The 17,500-nt window shown below is 32.4% G+C and overlaps 1 protein-coding gene across 3 annotated transcripts in view; it reads left to right on the forward strand.

The window, feature by feature from the left end:
* Positions 1 to 7,068: 7,068 nt before the first annotated feature.
* The window catches only part of LOC141763774 (receptor-type tyrosine-protein phosphatase mu-like), a 47,644-nt gene continuing 37,212 nt past the window's right edge, over positions 7,069 to 17,500 (forward strand). Inside the window, exons 1-2 of one of the 3 annotated variants that reach the window (XM_074628502.1) lie at positions 7,069 to 7,247; positions 8,789 to 8,815. The gene's annotated coding sequence lies outside the window, so the exon portion shown is untranslated. Of the gene's footprint in view, positions 7,248 to 8,788; positions 8,816 to 17,419 lie in introns of those variants that run through there. The other 2 variants (XM_074628501.1, XM_074628503.1) reach the window with 2 other exon arrangements.

Raw genomic sequence — 17,500 nt, forward strand, 5'->3', positions numbered from 1 at the left:
CCATAGGGAGGTTATTCCAGAGGAAGGGACAGACGGGAGGTTTTAAGTTTAGATTTAAAGACCTCCACAGAATCAGACTGTATGATGTCTATAGGGAGGTTATTCCAGAGGAAGGGACAGACGGGAGTTTTTAAGTTTAGATTTAAAGACCTCCACAGAATCAGACTGTCTGATGTCTACAGGGAGGTTATTCCAGAGGAAGGGACAGACAGGAGGTTTTAAGTTTTGATTTAAAGACCTCCACAGAATCAGACTGTCTGATGTCCATAGGGAGGTTATTCCAGAGGAAGGGACAGACGAGAGGTTTTGAGTTTAGATTTAAAGACCTCCACAGAATCAGACCGTCTGATGTCCACAGGGAGGTTATTCCAGAGGAAGGGACAGACGAGAGGTTTTGAGTTTAGATTTAAAGACCTCCACAGAATCAGACTGTCTGATGTCCAGAGGGAGGTTATTCCAGAGGAAGGGACATACGAGAGGTTTTGAGTTTAGATTTAAAGACCTCCACAGAATCAGACTGTCTGATGTCTACAGGGAGGTTATTCCAGAGGAAGGGACAGACGGGAGGTTTAAAGTTTAGATTTAAAGACCTCCACAGAATCAGACTGTCTGATGTCTACAGGGAGGTTATTCCAGAGGAAGGGACAGACGGGAGGTTTTGAGTTTAGATTTAAAGACCTCCACAGAATCAGACTGTCTGATGTCTACAGGGAGGTTATTCCAGAGGAAGGGACAGACGGGAGGTTTTGAGTTTAGATTTAAAGACCTCCATAGAATCAGACTGTCTGATGTCTATAGGGAGGTTATTCCAGAGGAAGGGACAGACGGGAGGTTTTGAGTTTAGATTTAAAGACCTCCACAGAATCAGACCGTCTGATGTCCATAGGGAGGTTATTCCAGAGGAAGGGACAGACGGGAGGTTTTGAGTTTAAATTTAACGACCTCCACAGAATCAGACTGTCTGATGTCCATAGGGAGGTTATTCCAGAGGAAAGGAGCTCGATAAGAAAAGGTCCTTTGGTCCGGTGACTTCTTTTACCTCTGAAGGACAGACAGGAGTGTCCTGTATTCTGAGAGAGAGGAAAAACAAGACAACAAGACAAAGACAAAGACGGAGAGACGGAGAGACGGAGATGAGACTGGACAAGATGAGAAAAGAAAAAAAAAGAGAGAAAGAAAAGAGATAAAAGCAAAATGGGTGAAATACAACAAGTCATATGTGAGACAAAAAACAAAAGATTAGAGAGACAAAGACACAATGAGACAAATTATAGAGAAAAAGAGAAAAAAGAAGTGACGAGACGGGAGATAGAAGACAAAGATGAGAGAGGAGACAAAGACAACAAGCAGAGACGAGAAGGAAGCGATGAGACGATGAAAGGACAGGAGAGGAAGACGAGATGAAGATGAAATAAGGGACATGAGGACAGATTACTGAGACAAGCTGACGTCCTCCTGTTCTGTCCGTCAGTCAGACGGACAGTAAACATGATGAATAAATGATCACTCAGTTTGTCTTCTAGTTTAATAGAGAGGACTGAAACGGAGTGATGAGGAGACGGAGGAGTGACTGTAGGTGATATGACCGAATGTTTTATCATGAAGTGACGGACTGTCAGAGAGACGGCCGCGAGGCTGGAGGGAGCTGGAAGATGACGGAGGGATGATGGAGGTGCAGAGGACGGAGGAGACGGAGGAGACGACCTTCCCTCTGGCTTTCACCTCCTCTGAGCTCCTCCAGCACACACACTCACTCACTTCTTCTTCTGTGGTTTAATATTCAGCTCCTCATTCTGAGGAATAATAACAAGATCATCGTTATTATTATGATATCATTACAAAGGCTTTCCAAAATAAAAGAAATATCATTACAAAGGCTTTCCAAAATAAAAGAAATATCATTACAAAGGCTTTACAAAATAAAAGAAATTTCATTACAAAGGCTTTACAAAATAAAAGAAATATTACAAAGGCTTTACAAAATAAAAATGTATTACACGGGCTTTACAAAATAAAAGAAATATCAATACATAGGGTTTACAAAATAAAAGAAATATCATTACAAAGGCTTTACAAAATAAAAGAAATATCATTACAAAGGCTTTGCAAAATAAAAGAAATATAATTACAAAGGCTTAACAAAATAAAAGAAATATAATTACAAAGGCTTTACAAAATAAAAGAAATATAATTACAAAGGCTTTACAAAATAAAAGAAATATCATTACAAAGGCTTTACAAAATAAAAGAAATATCATTACAAAGGCTTTACAAAATAAAAGAAATTTCATTACAAAGGCTTTACAAAATAAAAGAAATATCATTACAAAGGCTTTACAAAATAAAAGAAATATTACAAAGGCTTTACAAAATAAAAATGTATTACACGGGCTTTACAAAATAAAAGAAATATCATTACATAGGCTTTACAAAATAAAAGAAATATCATTACAAAGGCTTTACAAAATAAAAGAAATATCATTACACAGGCTTTACAAAATAAAAGAAATATCATTACACAGGCTTTACAAAATAAAAGAAATATCATTACAAAGGCTTTGCAAAATAAAAGAAATATAATTACAAAGGCTTAACAAAATAAAAGAAATATCATTACAAAGGCTTTACAAAATAAAAGAAATATAATTACAAAGGCTTTACAAAATAAAAGAAATATCATTACAAAGGCTTTACAAAATAAAAGAAATATAATTACAAAGGCTTAACAAAATAAAAGAAATATCATTACAAAGGCTTTACAAAATAAAAGAAATATCATTACAAAGGCTTTACAAAATAAAAGAAATATCATTACAAAGCCTTTACAAAATAAAAGAAATGTAATTACAAAGGCTTTACAAAATAAAAGAAATATAATTACAAAGGCTTTACAAAATAAAAGAAATATCATTACACGGGCTTTACAAAATAAAAGAAATATCATTACAAAGCCTTTACAAAATAAAAGAAATGTAATTACAAAGGCTTTACAAAATAAAAAAAATATCATTACAAAGCCTTTACAAAATAAAAGAAATATCATTACAAAGGCTTTACAAAATAAAAGAAATACCATTACAAAGCCTTTACAAAATAAAAGAAATATCATTACATAGGCTTTACAAAATAAAAGAAATATCATTACAAAGGCTTTACAAAATAAAAGAAATATCATTACACAGGCTTTACAAAATAAAAGAAATATCATTACACGGGCTTTACAAAATAAAAGAAATATCATTACAAAGGCTTTACAAAATAAAAGAAATATTACAAAGGCTTTACAAAATAAAAATGTATTACACGGGCTTTACAAAATAAAAGAAATATCATTACATAGGCTTTACAAAATAAAAGAAATATCATTACAAAGGCTTTACAAAATAAAAGAAATATCATTACACAGGCTTTACAAAATAAAAGAAATATCATTACACGGGCTTTACAAAATAAAAGAAATATCATTACAAAGGCTTTGCAAAATAAAAGAAATATAATTACAAAGGCTTAACAAAATAAAAGAAATATCATTACAAAGGCTTTACAAAATAAAAGAAATATAATTACAAAGGCTTTACAAAATAAAAGAAATATCATTACAAAGGCTTTACAAAATAAAAGAAATATAATTACAAAGGCTTAACAAAATAAAAGAAATATCATTACAAAGGCTTTACAAAATAAAAGAAATATCATTACAAAGGCTTTACAAAATAAAAGAAATATCATTACAAAGCCTTTACAAAATAAAAGAAATGTAATTACAAAGGCTTTACAAAATAAAAGAAATATAATTACAAAGGCTTTACAAAATAAAAGAAATATCATTACACGGGCTTTACAAAATAAAAGAAATATCATTACAAAGCCTTTACAAAATAAAAGAAATGTAATTACAAAGGCTTTACAAAATAAAAAAAATATCATTACAAAGCCTTTACAAAATAAAAGAAATATCATTACACAGGCTTTACAAAATAAAATGAATATCATTACACGGGCTTTACAAAATAAAAGAAATATCATTACAAAGGCTTTACAAAATAAAAGAAATATCATTACAAAGGCTTTGCAAAATAAAAGAAATATAATTACAAAGGCTTAACAAAATAAAAGAAATATAATTACAAAGGCTTTACAAAATAAAATAAATATAATTACAAAGGCTTTACAAAATAAAAGAAATATCATTACAAAGGCTTTACAAAATAAAAGAAATATAATTACAAAGGCTTTACAAAATAAAAGAAATACCATTACAAAGCCTTTACAAAATAAAAGAAATATCATTACATAGGCTTTACAAAATAAAAGAAATATCATTACAAAGGCTTTACAAAATAAAAGAAATATCATTACACAGGCTTTACAAAATAAAAGAAATATCATTACACGGGCTTTACAAAATAAAAGAAATATCATTACAAAGGCTTTACAAAATAAAAGAAATATCATTACAAAGGCTTTGCAAAATAAAAGAAATATAATTACAAAGGCTTAACAAAATAAAAGAAATATAATTACAAAGGCTTTACAAAATAAAATAAATATAATTACAAAGGCTTTACAAAATAAAAGAAATATCATTACAAAGGCTTTACAAAATAAAAGAAATATAATTACAAAGGCTTAACAAAATAAAAGAAATATAATTACAAAGGCTTTACAAAATAAAAGAAATATCATTACAAAGGCTTTACAAAATAAAAGAAATATCATTACAAAGCCTTTACAAAATAAAAGAAATGTAATTACAAAGGCTTTACAAAATAAAAGAAATATAATTACAAAGGCTTTACAAAATAAAAGAAATATCATTACACGGGCTTTACAAAATAAAAGAAATATCATTACAAAGGCTTTACAAAATAAAAGAAATATCATTACAAAGGCTTTACAAAATAAAAGAAATATCATTTAACGGGCTTTACAAAATAAAAGAAATATCATTACAAAGCCTTTACAAAATAAAAGAAATGTCATTACAAAGGCTTTACAAAATAAAAAAAATATCATTACAAAGGCTTTACAAAATAAAAGAAATATCATTACACGGGCTTTACAAAATAAAAGAAATATCATTACACGGGCTTTACAAAATAAAAGAAATATCATTACAAAGGCTTTACAAAATAAAAGAAATATCATTACACGGGCTTTACAAAATAAAAGAAATATAATTACAAAGGCTTTACAAAATAAAAGAAATATCATTACACGGGCTTTACAAAATAAAAGAAATATCATTACAAAGCCTTTACAAAATAAAAGAAATATCATTACAAAGGCTTTACAAAATAAAATAAATGTAATTACAAAGGCTTTACAAAATAAAAGAAATATCATTACAAAGGCTTTACAAAATAAAAGAAATATAATTACAAAGGCTTAACAAAATAAAAGAAATATAATTACAAAGGCTTTACAAAATAAAAGAAATATCATTACAAAGGCTTTACAAAATAAAAGAAATATCATTACAAAGCCTTTACAAAATAAAAGAAATGTAATTACAAAGGCTTTACAAAATAAAAGAAATATAATTACAAAGGCTTTACAAAATAAAAGAAATATCATTACACGGGCTTTACAAAATAAAAGAAATATCATTACAAAGGCTTTACAAAATAAAAGAAATATCATTACAAAGGCTTTACAAAATAAAAGAAATTTCATTACAAAGGCTTTACAAAATAAAAGAAATATAATTACAAAGGCTTTACAAAATAAAAGAAATATCATTACAAAGCCTTTACAAAATAAAAGAAATATCATTACAAAGGCTTTACAAAATAAAAGAAATTTCATTACAAAGGCTTTACAAAATAAAAGAAATATAATTACAAAGGCTTTACAAAATAAAAGAAATATCATTACAAAGCCTTTACAAAATAAAAGAAATGTCATTACAAAGGCTTTACAAAATAAAAAAAATATCATTACAAAGGCTTTACAAAATAAAAGAAATATCATTACACGGGCTTTACAAAATAAAAGAAATATCATTACACGGGCTTCACAAAATAAAAGAAATATAATTACAAAGGCTTTACAAAATAAAAGAAATATCATTACACGGGCTTTACAAAATAAAAGAAATATAATTACAAAGGCTTTACAAAATAAAAGAAATATCATTACACGGGCTTTACAAAATAAAAGAAATATCATTACACAGGCTTTACAAAATAAAAGAAATATCATTACAAAGGCTTTACAAAATAAAAGAAATTTCATTACAAAGGCTTTACAAAATAAAAGAAATATCATTACACGGGCTTTTCAAAATAAAAGAAATATAATTACAAAGGCTTTACAAAATAAAAAAAATATCATTACAAAGGCTTTACAAAATAAAAGAAATATCATTACACGGGCTTTACAAAATAAAAGAAATATCATTACAAAGGCTTTACAAAATAAAAGAAATTTCATTACAAAGGCTTTACAAAATAAAAGAAATATCATTACACGGGCTTTACAAAATAAAAGAAATATCATTACAAAGCCTTTACAAAATAAAAGAAATTTCATTACAAAGGCTTTACAAAATAAAAGAAATATAATTACAAAGGCTTAACAAAATAAAAGAAATATAATTACAAAGGCTTTACAAAATAAAAGAAATTTCATTACAAAGGCTTTACAAAATAAAATAAATATCATTACAAAGGCTTTACAAAATAAAAGAAATATAATTACAAAGGCTTAACAAAATAAAAGAAATATAATTACAAAGGCTTTACAAAATAAAAGAAATATCATTACAAAGGCTTTACAAAATAAAAGAAATATAATTACAAAGGCTTAACAAAATAAAAGAAATATAATTACAAAGGCTTTACAAAATAAAAGAAATATCATTACAAAGGCTTTACAAAATAAAAGAAATATAATTACAAAGGCTTAACAAAATAAAAGAAATATAATTACAAAGGCTTTACAAAATAAAAGAAATATAATTACAAAGGCTTTACAAAATAAAAGAAATATCATTACAAAGGCTTTACAAAATCCACCAGACTCCATTCAGAACCACCAGACTCCGTTCAGAACCACCAGACTCCGTTCAGAACCACCAGACTCCGTTCAGAACCAGAACCTTGACCTCCTGCTGATCCGGTACATCAGCTCCTCCTAAACTGAAGGTTGTTTGTTGTGTCTCCGTCCAGCCGTGTCGTCTCCGTCCTCCTTCACCCTGAAGACAAACACCATCAGCACCACCGTCCCCAACTCCTACTACCCAGGTAACACCCCCTCTGAGCGTATCACATCTCCATGGTAACCTGCCAGGGTATTATGGTCTGGAATAGAGATGGACAGCAGTCTGTTATCAATTAGCTAACAATAAGGTTAGTATAGCTAGCTAGCGTTAGCATCCTCAGAGGGGACTTCACTTCACCAGGAACAGGAAGTGACATCATCTCTAAAGGAATCTGGTTGTAGTCTGTAAACAGAGACCTGTAAGATCCCCCGTCTCTATAGTCTGAGACTGAAACCTCTGAAGACACGTTGTCTTTAGATGTCTGTTAGAAGTCTCCTAGAGGACGGAAGGTGTTGGTACCTCGGTGTGTCTCCGGCGTGGACTCTGGGTCCACATCTGGGTCCACATCTGGTCCACATCTGGTCCTAATATGGTCCTCATCTGGTCCACATCTGGTCCTCATCTGGTCCACATCTGGTCCTAATATGGTCCTCATCTGGTCCACATCTGGTCCTCATCTGGTCCACATCTGGTTTACATCTGGTCCTCATCTGGTCCACATCTGGTCCACATCTGGTCCTCAACTGGTCCACATCTGGTCCACATCTGGTCCTCAACTGGTCCACATCTGGTCCACATCTGGTCCTCATCTGGTCCACATCTGGTCCTAATATGGTCCTCATCTGGTCCACATCTAGTCCTCATATGGTCCTCATCTGGTCCACATCTGGTCCTAATATGGTCCTCATCTGGTCCTCATCTGGTCCACATCTGGTCCACATCTGGTCCTCATCTGGTCCTCATCTGGTCCACATCTGGTCCACATCTGGTCCTCATCTGGTCCTCATCTGGTCCTCATCTGGTCCACATCTGGTCCTCATCTGGTCCACATCTGGTCCTAATATGGTCCTCATCTGGTCCACATCTGGTCCTCATCTGGTCCACATCTGGTCTTCATCTGGGTCCACATCTGGTTTACATCTGGCCCTCATCTGGTCCACATCTGGTCCACATCTGGTCCTCAACTGGTCCACATCTGGTCCACATCTGGTCCTCAACTGGTCCACATCTGGTCCACATCTGGTCCTCATCTGGTCCACATCTGGTCCTAATATGGTCCTCATCTGGTCCACATCTAGTCCTCATATGGTCCTCATCTGGTCCACATCTGGTCCTAATATGGTCCTCATCTGGTCCTCATCTGGTCCACATCTGGTCCACATCTGGTCCTCATCTGGTCCTCATCTGGTCCACATCTGGTCCACATCTGGTCCTCATCTGGTCCTCATCTGGTCCTCATCTGGTCCACATCTGGTCCTCATCTGGTCCACATCTGGTCCTCATCTGGTCCACATCTGGTCCTCATCTGGTCCACATCTGGTCCTCATCTGGTCCTCATCTGGTGGTGACGGTTAGCCTCAGTCAGCTATACATGTACAGAGATGTAGGGAGCTGATTTTTCCTTCTTCTTCCTTTCTTATTGCTTTGTCCTCTCTGTCTCTCTGTCTGTCTGTCTCTCTGTCTGTCTGTCTCTCTGTCTGTCTCTCTCTCTGTCTGTCTGCTGCTGATGTGTCCTGAGGACAGATCCCTTCGTACCGACGGCCATTCTGGGTGAGACACTTTTCCTTTCCTTCCTCTGTAGGACAGAAAACCCAACCTGCACAGGTAGACAGACAGGAAGTAGACAGACAGACAGGAAGTAGACAGACAGACAGACAGACAGACAGACAGGAAGTAGACAGACAGGTGAGACAGGTGAAAGGACACAGAGATCAGAGAGGATGGAGAGAATGAGAAAGAGAAAGAGAGTGATATTTTGGCTTCCATCCATCCCTGCTTGCTTCTCGTTCGGCTGCTTTTGGTTCTTTTGGGGTTTTTAATTTCTAATTTTAAAACTTTTTTTTTTTATTTAAGTTTTTATTATTTTTATTTTCCTCCAAATCCAATTTGATTATTATATTTATTTAATATCACAGAATATTTATTTTATATTTGTTCCACCTTAGAGCCTTTTGATTTTGATTTACGTCAATACATCGTCAATATTATTATTATTATCTATTATTATTATTATTATTATTATTATTAATATTATTATTATTATTGTTATTATTATAAACAATATTATTATTAATATTATTATTATTATTATTAATATTATTATTATTAATATTATTATTATTAATATTATTATTGTTATTATTAATATTTCAATTAAATATTTTGTTTTCTTCATTTTTTATTATTTCTTTTTTGCATTTATTTGATGTATGACATTTTAACTGGTTATTTCTTTTTTATTTGTTTTTGTTTTCATCATTTAGTTAATTCAATTATTTTTTAAATTTTAAATTTTATTAATTATTTACATTTATTTATTGAAGCTGTTTTTGTTTTTTTTGTTTTTTTATTCTGTGGTTTTTCTTTGTAAAACGACGGTGGGCTTCACTCCATCCCCGCATCCACAACATTCCTGCGTGTCGTGTTGACGTCACGTCTGTCTGTGACCTCCAACCTCTGCATGGACACAACACGGCCTCGTGGACGGGGGGGAGGGGGGGGGGGACACCAGCGGAGTCAGTCAGAGTCCGTTAGCTGCTGTCTGAGTCTCTGGACGTCTCGCTGGGGATTCTGGGACGTCGCAGCTGTTTGTGGATGTTTTCAGATTTTCTTTATTTAACGTGAAATGAGCAGAAAGTTAGAAAACGAACACGACCTTCAGTGCACAGGACACGACCTTCAGTGCACAGGACACGACCTTCAGTACACAGGACACGACCTTCAGTACACAGGACACGACCTTCAGTACTCAGGACACGACCTTCAGTACACAGGACACGACCTTCAGTGCACAGGACACGACCTTCAGTACACAGGACACGACCTTCAGTACACAGGACACGACCTTCAGTACACAGGACACGACCTTCAGTACACAGGACACGACCTTCAGTACACAGGACACGACCTTTAGTACACAGGACACGACCTTCAGTGCACAGGACACGACCTTCAGTACACAGGACACGACCTTCAGTGCACAGGACACGACCTTCAGTACACAGGACACGACCTTCAGTACACAGGACACGACCTTCAGTACACAGGACACGACCTTCAGTACACAGGACACGACCTTCAGTACACAGGACACGACCTTCAGTGCACAGGACACGACCTTCAGTACACAGGACACGACCTTTAGTACACAGGACACGACCTTTAGTGCACAGGACACGACCTTCAGTACACAGGACACGACCTTTAGTACACAGGACAGGAAGCTGTGCTAAGCTATGCTAAGCTAGCTCGCCCTCTGCTGTCCATTCAAGATACTGGACCTTTAACTGTCATCACATCCTTTAAGAAGAACAATGAGACGGTTTAAAGCTCAAACCAAAGATCAGTTTGTTCTCTGCTTGATTTAAAGAACCATTATTTCCTTCATCGATGACATGAAGTCAAAAAGTGTTGCTCCGCCTCTCCAGTGATGTCACAACGTACTGACCACACCCACAGTACGCTGTGACATCACTGCAACCACAGACATATATACAGACATATATACAGAGACATATATACATAGACATATATACAGACATATATACAGAGACATATATACAGAGACATATATACAGACATATATACAGACATATATACACAGACATATATACAGAGACATATATACAGAGACATATATACAGACATATATACAGACATATATACAGAGACATATATACAGAGACACATATACAGAGACATATATACAGAGACACATATACAGAGACACATATACAGAGACATATATACAGACATATACAGACATATATACAGAGACATATATACAGAGACACATATACAGAGACATATATACAGACATATATACAGACATATATACAGAGACATATATACAGAGACATATATACAGACATATATACAGAGACATATATACAGAGACATATATACAGACATATATACAGAGACATATATACAGAGACATATATACAGACATATATACAGAGACATATATACAGACATATATACAGACATATATACAGAGACATATATACAGACATATATACAGACATATATACAGAGACATATATACAGAGACATATATACAGACATATATACACAGACATATATACAGAGACATATATACAGACATATATACACAGACATATATACAGAGACATATATACAGACATATATACAGAGACATATATACACAGACATATATACAGAGACATATATACAGACATATATACAGAGACATATATACAGAGACACATATACAGAGACATATATACAGACATATATACAGACATATATACACAGACATATATACAGAGACATATATACAGAGACATATATACAGAGACATATATACAGACATATATACACAGACATATATACAGAGACATATATACAGACATATATACACAGACATATATACAGAGACATATATACAGACATATATACAGAGACATATATACACAGACATATATACAGAGACATATATACAGACATATATACAGACATATATACAGAGACATATATACAGAGACATATATACAGAGACATATATACAGACATATATACAGACATATATACACAGACATATATACAGAGACATATATACAGAGACATATATACAGACATATATACAGACATATATACAGACATATATACAGAGACATATATACAGACATATATACAGAGACATATATACAGAGACACATATACAGACATATATACAGACATATATACAGAGACATATATACAGACATATATACAGACATATATACACAGACATATATACAGAGACATATATACAGACATATATACACAGACATATATACAGAGACATATATACAGACATATATACAGAGACATATATACAGACATATATACAGAGACACATATACAGAGACATATATACAGACATATATACACAGACATATATACAGACATATATACAGAGACATATATACAGACATATATACAGAGACATATATACAGAGACATATATACACAGACATATATACAGAGACATATATACAGACATATATACAGAGACATATATACAGAGACACATATACAGAGACATATATACAGACATATATACAGACATATATACACAGACATATATACAGAGACATATATACAGAGACACATATACAGAGACATATATACAGACATATATACAGACATATATACAGAGACATATATACAGACATATATACAGACATATATACAGAGACATATATACAGACATATATACAGACATATATACAGAGACACATATACAGAGACATATATACAGAGACATATATACAGACATATATACAGAGACATATATACAGAGACATATATACAGAGACATATATACAGACATATATACACAGACATATATACACAGACATATATACAGAGACATATATACAGACATATATACAGAGACATATATACAGAGACACATATACAGAGACATATATACAGACATATATACAGACATATATACAGAGACATATATACAGACATATATACAGACATATATACAGACATATATACAGAGACATATATACAGACATATATACAGACATATATACACAGACATATATACACAGACATATATACAGACATATATACAGAGACATATATACAGAGACACATATACAGAGACATATATACAGACATATATACAGACATATATACAGAGACATATATACAGACATATATACAGACATATATACAGACATATATACAGAGACATATATACAGACATATATACAGACATATATACACAGACATATATACACAGACATATATACAGAGACATATATACAGACATATATACAGAGACATATATACAGAGACACATATACAGAGACATATATACAGACATATATACAGACATATATACAGAGACATATATACAGACATATATACAGACATATATACAGACATATATACAGACATATATACAGAGACACATATACAGAGACATATATACAGACATATATACAGACATATATACAGAGACATATATACAGACATATATACAGACATATATACAGAGACATATATACAGACATATATACAGACATATATACAGAGACATATATACAGACATATATACAGACATATATACAGAGACATATATACAGACATATATACACAGACATATATACACAGACATATATACAGAGACACATATACAGAGACATATATACAGAGACATATATACAGACATATATACAGAGACATATATACAGACATATATACACAGACATATATACACAGACATATATACAGAGACATATATACAGACATATATACACAGACATATATACAGAGACACATATACAGAGACATATATACAGACATATATACAGACATATATACACAGACATATATACAGAGACATATATACAGACATATATACAGAGACATATATACAGACATATATACAGACATATATACAGACATATATACACAGACATATATACAGAGACATATATACAGACATATATACACAGACATATATACAGACATATATACAGACATATATACAGACATATATACACAGACATATATACACAGACATATATACAGAGACATATATACAGACATATAGACAGAGACATATATACAGAGACACATATACAGAGACACATATACAGAGACATATATACAGACATATATACAGACATATATACAGAGACATATATACAGACATATATACAGACATATATACAGAGACATATATACAGACATATATACAGACATATATACAGAGACATATATACAGACATATATACAGACATATATACAGACATATATACAGACATATGTACAGACATATATACAGAGACATATATACAGACATATATACAGAGACATATATACAGACATATATACAGACATATATACAGAGACACATATACAGAGACATATATACAGAGACATATATACAGACATATATACAGAGACATATATACAGAGACACATATACAGAGACATATATACAGACATATATACAGACATATATACAGAGACATATATACAGACATATATACAGAGACATATATACAGACATATATACAGACATATATACAGAGACATATATACAGACATATATACAGAGACATATATACAGACATATATACACAGACATATATACACAGACATATATACAGAGACATATATACAGACATATATACAGAGACATATATACAGAGACACATATACAGAGACATATATACAGACATATATACAGACATATATACAGAGACATATATACAGACATATATACAGACATATATACCGAGACACATATACAGAGACATATATACAGAGACATATATACAGACATATATACAGAGACATATATACAGAGACACATATACAGAGACATATATACAGACATATATACAGACATATATACAGAGACATATATACAGACATATATACAGACATATATACAGACATATATACAGAGACATATATACAGACATATATACAGAGACATATATACAGACATATATACACAGACATATATACACAGACATATATACAGAGACATATATACAGACATATATACAGAGACATATATACAGAGACACATATACAGAGACATATATACAGACATATATACAGACATATATACAGATACATATATACAGACATATATACAGACATATATACAGAGACATATATACAGACATATATACAGACATATATACAGAGACATATATACAGACATATATACAGAGACATATATACAGACATATATACAGACATATATACAGACATATATACAGACATATATACAGACATATATACACAGACATATATACACAGACATATATACAGAGACACATATACAGAGACATATATACAGAGACATATATACAGACATATATACAGAGACATATATACAGACATATATACACAGACATATATACACAGACATATATACAGAGACATATATACAGACATATATACACAGACATATATACAGAGACACATATACAGAGACATATATACAGACATATATACAGACATATATACAGAGACATATATACAGACATATATACAGACATATATACAGAGACATATATACAGACATATATACAGACATATATAGACATATATACAGACATATATACAGACATATATACACAGACATATATACAGAGACATATATACAGACATATATACTGAGACATATATACAGACATATATACAGACATATATACAGACATATATACACAGACATATATACAGAGACATATATACACAGACATATATACACAGACATATATACAGACATATATACAGACATATATACAGACATATATACAGATATATATAGACAGACATATATACAGAGACATATATACAGACATATATACAGAGACATATATACAGAGACACATATACAGAGACACATATACAGAGACATATATACAGACATATATACAGACATATATACAGAGACATATATACAGACATATATACAGACATATATACAGAGACATATATACAGACATATATACAGAGACACATATACAGAGACATATATACAGACATATATACAGACATATATACAGAGACATATATACAGACATATATACAGACATATATACAGAGACATATATACAGACATATATACAGACATATACAGAGACATATATACAGACATATATACAGAGACACATATACAGAGACATATATACAGAGACATATATACAGACATATATACAGAGACATATATACAGACATATATACACAGACATATATACAGAGACACATATACAGAGACATATATACAGACATATATACAGACATATATACAGACATATATACAGACATATATACAGAGACATATATACAGACATATATACAGACATATATACAGACATATATACACAGACATATATACAGAGACATATATACAGACATATATACAGAGACATATATACAGACATATATACAGACATATATACAGACATATATACACAGACATATATACACAGACATATATACAGAGACATATATACAGAGACATATATACACAGACATATATACAGACATATATACAGACATATATACAGACATATATACACAGACATATATACACAGACATATATACACAGACATATATACAGACATATATACAGACATATATACAGACATATATACAGACATATATACAGAGACATATATACAGAGACATATATACAGAGACATATATACAGAGACATATATACAGACATATATACAGACATATATACACAGACATATATACAGACATATATACAGACATATATACAGACATATATACAGACATATATACACAGACATATATACACAGACATATATACAGACATATATACAGACATATATACAGACATATATACAGACATATATACACAGACATATATACAGAGACATATATACAGACATATATACAGACATATATACACAGACATATATACAGAGACATATATACAGATACATATATACAGAGACATATATACAGACATATATATGTAGATGCCTTATTGGACGCTTCAGCCCGTTGCGGCGGTACTTCAACGTGGGCGCCATCATGGCCCTGTCCAGACTGTCCGTTAAGCCTCTACTAGTGAACGGGGGATCAAAAGCACGAACACGGCAGCCCCCCGTTCACTTGCCTGGTCCAATATGGCGCCCATGTTGACGTACGATCCAGGAGTCGATGTGGCGTCTACGTGTATATGTCTATATGTGTTGTCGGGACAACGGGCTCTCGGTCCAATGGAACAATGGGCCGTCCAGTTTAGGCAAAACTGGGATGCTAAAGGTGCTGTTAGGCTAGTTGAATGTCCAGGTGAAGGAAGGGGAACGCATCAACTCCTGTTTCTCCTCTCTCCTCAGGCTAGCTAATCTGTCTTCAGGGGTTGTGCCGTTAGCCGAGGCTACAGTTAGCCAGGTGAGCCAGGTGAGCTGAGGCGCCAGCTGCTAGCTGTCAGTAGAGTAGCTGCAGTGCTAGGGAGCTAGTTCCTGTTTGAGTGATGCTAGCTGTGTTAGCAGTAGATTGAGGCTAACGCTGACGTTGATGCTTATACCTGTCTCCTCTCTCTCTCTCTCTCTCTCTCTCTGTGTAAAGTGCCCATTAATGGTAAGTGGTTCAGTTTGGGGATAAGGGGGGGGGCTCATGTTGGGGGGGGGGGTCACCACTGCGCATGGAGCCACACCCACCACCCGCTGTGATGTCATCACTTAGCGCCTCATTTTTACCCCTCT

The sequence above is a fragment of the Sebastes fasciatus genome, unplaced genomic scaffold (genome assembly GCF_043250625.1).
Source record: "Sebastes fasciatus isolate fSebFas1 unplaced genomic scaffold, fSebFas1.pri Scaffold_39, whole genome shotgun sequence".
NCBI classification, from domain to species: domain Eukaryota; kingdom Metazoa; phylum Chordata; class Actinopteri; order Perciformes; family Sebastidae; genus Sebastes; species Sebastes fasciatus.